General features: G+C 32.5%; 1 long non-coding RNA gene across 1 annotated transcript; it reads left to right on the forward strand.

The window, feature by feature from the left end:
- The first annotated feature begins 987 nt into the window (after positions 1-987).
- On the forward strand, positions 988-4900 carry LOC126880731 (uncharacterized). The gene is made up of 2 exons (XR_007696690.1): positions 988-1274; positions 4617-4900. It is a non-coding gene; the product is annotated as an uncharacterized LOC126880731 (long non-coding RNA).
- The last annotated feature ends 3892 nt before the right edge of the window (positions 4901-8792 follow it).

The raw sequence follows: 8792 nt of genomic DNA on the forward strand, positions 1-8792 counted from the left end.
ATCGATTTTTTTGATAGTCCATGTTTCAGCTACGTATGTTCCTCTTTTTCTTACGATGCCTATCCGTTCCGGATGTTGGCGATCAGCATGGCTATCCTAACTTTGCTTGCTGCTATTCTGATTAGTCCGGTGGTCGATGTATTAAACCACTTTCTCAGAATTTGAAGCCAAGATATTCTTCTTCTCCCTGGTCCTCTCTTTGCAAATACCTTGCCTTGAAGAATGAGTTGCAACAAGCCTTAGCTCTGTTCATTTCTCAAAACATGGCCAACATATTCTAGTTTTAGACAAGGCGAAAACGGCGGGTTCGTTGGAAAAAATATTCCCAAGGTATTTTTTTGCATAATCACATTCGTGAGACATCCCAGAATAAGGTTCAAGAAGTCGCCCACGCGAAAAGTGATCCAAATTTTTTTGTAACAATTTTTTTTTAATCAAATTTCAAAAATCAATGTTTTGGCCCGGACAATTTTTTTTAGATTTTTCGGACCATTCCGGACAAAAAAGGTCTGTTGTAATTTTTCTCTAAAGTTGATCGTGTTCGAGTTATAAGCAATTTAAAATTTGGAGAACGCGAAAATGACCATTTTTAAGACTTAATCAGTCGTGTGATGGATGGCCGAAGTTAACTTTAACGTTTGAGTTAAAGTTAAGATAACTCTCAGGAATAACGATGCCCATAACTATTTAGGTAAAATTCGGTGTGATGTATCGGTCAGAGTTACGAGATACTTATTTGATCAACGTTATTTTAGAAATAAGGTTTGAGGAAAAAAGGTTGAAGTAAAAAAGAGAACCTTATGTAGAAATAGTACAAGTTGGAGTGAGCGCGAGAGATAGTTCGGAACATACTACAGGATGGGTAGATGACCGTAAAAGTAAAAGACACGGTTAAACACAGTATAGGTAATAGGTATTTAGTCCATTCCAAAGTTGTAGTTTCTTTTGACATTTCTGTTTTATTTAACCTAACCTATATTTTGTGTTTTGTTGTTTGGTTGTATACAAGGAGTTGTATATTGAAATTGAATTGATTCTTGTTTCATTGAATTATTGAATATAGAGGAGTTGTTCTGTTGCAAGTTGTTCTGATTTGTATATTGAAATTGAATTGTTTCTTGTTTCATTGAATATAGAGGAGTTGTTCTGTTGCAAGTTGTTCTAGTTTTGTTGTTTTAAAATCTGAGAAAAACTATTTATAGATAATGGTGAACTTAAACAAGAAATGGGCATGCAGTTTGCTGATTACTTAATTGTGTACTCACAACACATAGGTACAGGCATTATGCAAATACATACCATTTAGAGGATACTTCATTCAAATTGGAGGACTCTGCGATATTGGGCTTCCTTAATAGTTTACCAGACGTAGACACTGTCTTTTTCTTGGTAGAAAATGACACCTGTTTCACCCTTTCTGAATTTTCTCAAGTCTCATATTTGGATCAACGTGAAATTTGTTGGCTTTCACAGCTTTAATTTGATTAATGGCTGTCATTAAAATATCTTCACTGTTGCATTTTTGACCTAATGCAATTACTTACAGTGCTGAGCAGATAGTATCTTATGTAATTTCTATCTATCCCTCGGTTTTTGATTTGTGCGTAGGTGCTGAAGACTCCAGTTCTTCCCAAATATCACTGCTTGGAACTTAATTATTTAGTGTGACTCATGTAATACAAAGGTAGTGAATGTGCTGGCAACTATTTGATTGAATTAAAGATTTGATTGAATTTAATTTAATAAAATAATCAAGGCAAGTACATGAGTAGGAATGGTAGCATATTTTACATAGTATGTAGCTGACAAGATAACATACATTAACAGTTTCTCTGTAGCAGTACATATTTTTGAGTTTGTTTTATTTTTAATTATCCATTTTTTAAATTCATCATTTCCTTCCACACTTTCAGTATCAAATTTATAATTTGTGGCTACAATTAATGGCAGTCAATCAATCAGTCCTTTTTCCTGAAAGCCACAAAAATGTTGACAAAATTAAATCAAAACATATTTACATTACAACAAACCTTTTGTTATCTGAATTAGTCTTTCCACTTGTTTATCTCGAGTGTAGTGTATCAAATTATGCATGCTTTTATCTAGTTGTTTCACCTTTTTCCTTCTAGATATGCATACTTAATAATACTGTGCATACTCTCCAAGTACATATTTGTATTTATTAGTAATTCCTTTCTATAACAGTAGAACCGGGCTTAGTATTCGAACTATAATTTTTACTCAGGTACTCATAAAATTTAACAGTACCAGAATCATTCTCCAGTTGGAAAATTCAACAAATCTTTTTAAAAGTTGTTAACTTCTAAAGTACTTTGTATAAATTTCAAGCACTTATATACATACTTCCATTCTTTTTTCAACTACAGAAATTTTTGCTAGATTAGTTTTCCAGGCACAATCAATGTGCCAGGAACAAAATAATCGATTAGACACAGGCCCCATCACTGCTGTCCATCCGTTATAAAAAGTTTCCATTATATATCTCATAAACATATCTGTAGTGATATTATTAGGTACCTAGTGCGGTTTTAATACAGTCAAAAAATATTTTAGAAATTGTAGTATTCATTCTATTCGAAATCATGTATGTCACAGCAACGCCTTCACCAAAGTCATCGCTAACCATCAAAGTGGTTAACTCAAAATTATATGGATTAGTTCCATAGGTACCATCAATACAAACAATTTTTTTTGCAAATGTCATGACAGCATAACATTGTACATATATCATTCATAATGATAATGCAGAAATCTGAGCAATCTAAATTATGCTGACTATCCTCAGAGCGTTGAGGTCTGTAGTATAATACACTGGCTACACACTACGTTTTGCCTGAGACCATGTCTGCAGAGACTCATTTGCGCAGGTAAGAGCAAAAGAGCAGCAAGACGGTATCACATGTAAGCCTCCAAGCGCCGCGCGCCGCCTGTACTCTCGTCAACATGCTGAAGATTTTACCTGTGCAGTTTTGCTTGAAGTGACGTCAGAAGTTCAGTCCAGCAAAAGTTTTTAAGGTGGACAGTCGAAATGAGTGATATAGAAGCATTGCTATTCTTAATTGAAGAGTTGTACAAATTTTTGAGCTGGCATGCATTATGGAAGGTGAAAAGTAGAGAATGAAGCATACACTTTAATGATTGAAAAATTAAAAGAGGCAATATTTTATTTTTATATTTTTAGTTCATTCTAAAATAGAGAATTCTTTTAAATCATATAAATTTCTTTTACCATTTTAGTATTTAATTTTCCAATATTGGGGTACTACTGCCAAAAAAAATTTATATACTTATAATAATAGAATATAATAATTAATCAACTTATGTATTTCTGCAAAGTTCTGACACTGTTTTCTTGTGGCATATTTAATGTAGTATTATGTTCATATGGGATTGAGCCACTATTGTAGGTGTAAAGAAAATTGCATTGCTTAATTTACTACTGGTTGGTGTTTCAATTTCCACTCCGGAAGTCTTTCTACTCTCTACAAAAATTTAAGCAGAATTTTGGGCATGGATGCCAAATTTTTGTCGAAATAAAAGATGCTAATCGAATTTCTAACTGTCTAAGAAATTTCCTGCTATTTCTATTGTTGACACTTGACACACATATTTATTGCATATTTGCGTTTGTGGAATAATCATATCTACCTGAAAAGGTATTTTGTAAGTTTCTATCAATTAAAAACCATGATTAATTTAAAAAAATGTCTTTATTAAACTATATCTACGTTCAGAATATTTAGAACTTGAATTAAATTCTATAATTAAACTATATTATGAATTACACCATGGCTATTTTGTCATGGTACACTACCTTCATTATTGAAATACCATAAAAAAAGTTTATCCTTAGTTTGCTTGGCGTCTCTGGAAATACTTATATAATGTTATCTCTGCATATCAATGAGATTAGAATCTTCTGTTCTTAAACCATTCCTATTGTCATCGTCTAAGCTTCCAATGGGAGTATAGGTTGAAGCATATTTACTTCTCAAAAAGTTATGGAGTACACAATATGTCATGACAATGATATATACAGTTTTTAGATTTAAATTAATAGTGGTATGGAAAATTCGAAATCTGTTAGCTAAAATACCAAAGGCATTTTCTACAACTCGCCTTGTCCTTGACAGGCGGTAATTGAATATTTTGCGTTCATTTGTTAATTCTCTTTGATTAAACGGTTTTAAGAAATGTGGCGCTAAGGCAAAAGCTTCAACACCAATAAACACATCACTAAGCATTTTATCTGAACCACTGAGGCGATCAAAGACTGGAATTTGTAATGTATTTTCTTTTAATTTGTTGTAAAATATTGTTTGCTCTATAACACCTCCATCACAAATTCTCCCATTCACACCAAATTCGTATATTATGAACTCATAATTAGCATTTACAACTGCCATCAAAACCATACTATGAAATCCTTTATAGTTATAAAAATAGGAACCTTGCCCATTTGGTGGAATACTCTGCACATATTTGCCGTCAACGGCACCGAAGCAATGGGGAAAGTTCAATCTTGCTTCAAATTCCTTTGCTATATGTTTCCATTATTCTTGTGGCTTTGGAATCTAACAAAAATATTTTTTTAGGATTTCTCCGACACAGTTTCCAGTACAGAACTGCCACAGGAATCTCCAGTGGAGTTGCAACCGCTCTCACGGACGTCCACAAATCAAGTTACAAAACTGTTACATGACTCTCTATTGGAGTTGCAACCGCAATTGGATAAAAGTGAAATTCGAATAATGCCAGAAATACTATAACCGTCCAAAGTGATAGTGTGAAATTAGAATCAAATGATTATGTATAAATCATATTGATAATAATTATAAATAGTAGCTGTATTTTTTAAATAAACAGATTTGATAAGTTATATTATTTTTCTACAGTTGGTATGTTTTAATAAATATATTTTAAGACTACTGACAGTATTGTTGGTACTTTGGATCTTTTATTTATAGTAGAGGATCCAATATAATGTCGATCTGCACCGATCTGTTTAATAATGGATTAAAATTATTGGATATGTAATTTAGTATGGTAACAATTATAAAAAACAGGGGGTGCCCGATATAATTTTGTTCTGACTATAATTAACATGCATACATACATACATAATCGAAAACCTTTTATACCCGAAGGTGTCGAGGTGTACAAGCTCTCTTAAATTTTTTTCTACAAATGTACACCACTCTTTTCTGTCTCTAGCTAGTTCCTTCGGCTCACTCTATGTCTTCCCTCTTTCTTTGAGAATCTTGCTTATGCTATTGTTCCATGTTTTTCTTGGTCGTCCTGTACAGTGTATGCCAGTAGTACAGTCTCATTTACGCATTCAGTATTATTTTCTGTCATCCATGGTTGAAATTTAGCTTATTCCTTGTCATAGATACATTTATTTGGTAATAGATTCTCAGTCGCTTTATTGGCTTTTTTTTCAGAAATATCGAATTTCTCTTGCATTCTGACTTTTTTGACAATTTCACATAGAAAAACTTTGTTTATGTTAATACCAAATTGCTAACCAACATCACTTTTCTAGCAACGGTACTAAATACCTGCTGCGATACAGTATTTCTTCTAATTTATTATATTATAAAATTAAAACTTTAACTGACGCAATGAACCGCTATGACACAAAATTTTATATTCACCACATGCATAATTATGTAATTTATAAGCTTGTCGCCCTTAGGGTATAAACATCTATTTAATGCCCTTGATACATAAATAACTATTTAATATATAAAAAAAGTAATTTTTTAATTATTCATTAATTATAGTCAAAACAAAATTATATCAGGCACCCTTTTTTTTATAATTTGTAAACATACTAAATTACATATCAAATAATTTTAATCCATTAAACAGTCTATTAAAAGGCTATTAGATTAAATTAGACGAATTAGGGATAGTGCCAAAAGAATGTGCAGATAAAATTCGATTACGAAAACGTCAAGAATTACAGAAAATTGGATGCATATGCAGTAGTCATATAATATTAAAAGTAAATAACGTCACAAATGAGGTTTCTATGACATATTTCAAAACACATTATTATGGCGTGTTTTGGGCATGATATAGTGTTGAAACATATAGACCATTAGCACTAAAAACATAGGAATAAATCGACTTTTAAATACAGCACCTAGAGACTTTAAACTTTTCGTGTCTAGAAACGTGTCTATGGTCACGTCACCTTCTGGATGCACTACCTGGTGCCCAAGATCACTGCTAAGGCATGTTGTCTTCTGGAGTGTGGAGGATTTTTGAGCACCGGGGGTCATTTCCACCCATTTTTCTATAGTATACCTTTTTTCTGACACCATCCTAAACACAATACAAAAAGTTGCAAATCTCTAGGTGCTGTATTTAAAAATCGATTTATTTTGTGCTAAATGCCCTGCTCTAATATTCGCATTTGGAATTACTGCTAATAATATAATAAATCCCTTTTAATGCACCAATTTAAACAAGACTCCTATTATCATTATAACAAACATCACAAATTTTAAAAAAACAAAGCTAGAACAACCTTGGACAGTTTAAAAGTGTCTCTATATTCAGTAAATAAATAAAACAAAAAACAATTCACAAGTAAGTGTAAAGGCAAAAAAGGCATAATATGCCTGTATATAATATATTATTATCATAGAAAAAAGTGTTGTGTGATTTGGATTATTATTTTATGATACACATATAGGTTAAGTCAGAAGGGAAATGTCAAAACAAAACTACAACTTCGGAATGGACTAAATACCTATTACCGTGTTTATCCGCGTCTAAAGTAAATCCCCATCGTCGGCCACCGTCGATGACCGAACAGTGCCGAATAGCAAACAGCTGTTCGGGTTCGGTGGTGTTTCAAACGGTAGATAGAAACAGGGTTGCCAGATTGGTGCATTTTCCCACAATATTGGGGTAATTTGAGAACGGGAAATATTGTAATACGGGTAATATATGTAAGCAGAAATTGTAGTGTGATTTTTTGGGGGCGGAAAATTATGGAGGATTTTAAGGGGTCATGGTAAATTAAATTTGCGAATGTACATAGAACTGCGTATATTATACTGGTGATTATACTCCCATAAAATGAAGACCATAGGAACTATTAATTATTTCCAGGGCCCTCGTTGATAAGTAGTATAATTGTGTTGCACTGTTCTCTTCATTTGACTACTAATTTATTAAAATGCGGCAAAAATTTAAATATGGGGTATTTGAACTTTAATTTGAGGGAATTTCAGTTTTTAAGTGGGGGATTTATAAAATAGCATCTGGCAACTCTGGATAGAAAGCTCAGTAGATACTTAAAATAAAATTTCAACTTATATCTCTTGATTTGATTTTTGTATCATTTTTAAAATTTTATTACCCTTCTATTCTTATTTATTAAATTATTAGCTTCTAAATTCACTTGATTTCTGTCTAAAAACAAATCAAAAAATGAACCTAACCTTACATATCCTTACATAACTACAAAGTTATCTCATAACTTGAGGTTTAACGTCGCTTTATAAAGTGACAGTTGATATACCAGACAACTCAAGAACTGTCAAGAAATAAAGCAAGTAGTTAAGTTAAGTATGATACATCATATCAATTCTATGATTATAACAACGATAACTTCGGTCATCCATCACACCGCTGAATAACTCGGTTAAAAATTATTATTTAGAAAGTCAGAAAGTGACTAAATCAAATATAAAGACCCCCTACATGATCCTGAAGAAATTTGTGTCATTAATTTATTACTAAGCTGTTATTTTTAATTATTAATAATGAGCGATAAGATCGTATTGACGTGGCTGATTGGACTGCCTGAATTCGCACTCATCATGGACGGCCGCCTAATACGTACTTGGCGCTAATTATTATGACTTATAAATAACAACTTAGTAATCAAATAATGACAAAAATTTCTTCAGGATCTTGTAGGGGGGTCATTAAACTTTGATTTAGTCACTTTCTGACTTTCATAATAATCACTTTTAACTGAGTTATTAAGCCTTGAAAATCGCCATTTTTCGTTTTTTTTTTTCAATTTTAAAATGCTTTTACCTCGAAAACGATCAACTTGAGAGAAAAATTATTAGAAACATTTTTTATCCAGAATGGTCCAAAAAACCTAAAAAAAATTTGTCCGGGCCGATAATATTGATTTTTTCAATGTGATTAAAAAAAATTGTTAAAAAAAATTGGACCACTTTTTGCGTGGGCAACTTCTTGAATCTTATTCTGGAATGTCTCACGAATGTGATTATTATGTAAAAAAATCTCATGGGAATATTTTCTTCAAAGAACCCGCCGTTTTCGCCTTCTATATTTGTAGCAATGGCAAATATAAGGGCATTGACCAACCTAAACTTAGTATTCCTTGCTATTGTTCGATCTATCTCGAACTATTGCTTGGGCTGTTGCTAGTCTACACTTGATTTCTGTAGAGCAATCCCCATTGTGCGTTATTTGATGTGTATGCAGTAGATTATCATTTGCTCTGTCTGCGATGATTATTTTTGATTTTTCGGTGTTATATGAAGTCCTAACTGGATTGCAGCAGCGCAAGATAGATCTGAATGGAAGTTTTCGAGGAGGCCTATTTTCACCAATGGACGACTATGGGCTGATGATGAATATGAAGTCCAAATTCTCTGCTGATCCGGCTTAGTTTTTCGATGATGATAATAATTTCGACTTCACTCTACTGCTAGTATAAGTACTGATTTTTCTGCCTCCTACATCTTTATCATAATAATTTAGGACTTTCC

This window comes from Diabrotica virgifera, chromosome 1, assembly GCF_917563875.1.
Source record: "Diabrotica virgifera virgifera chromosome 1, PGI_DIABVI_V3a".
Taxonomy (NCBI): domain Eukaryota; kingdom Metazoa; phylum Arthropoda; class Insecta; order Coleoptera; family Chrysomelidae; genus Diabrotica; species Diabrotica virgifera.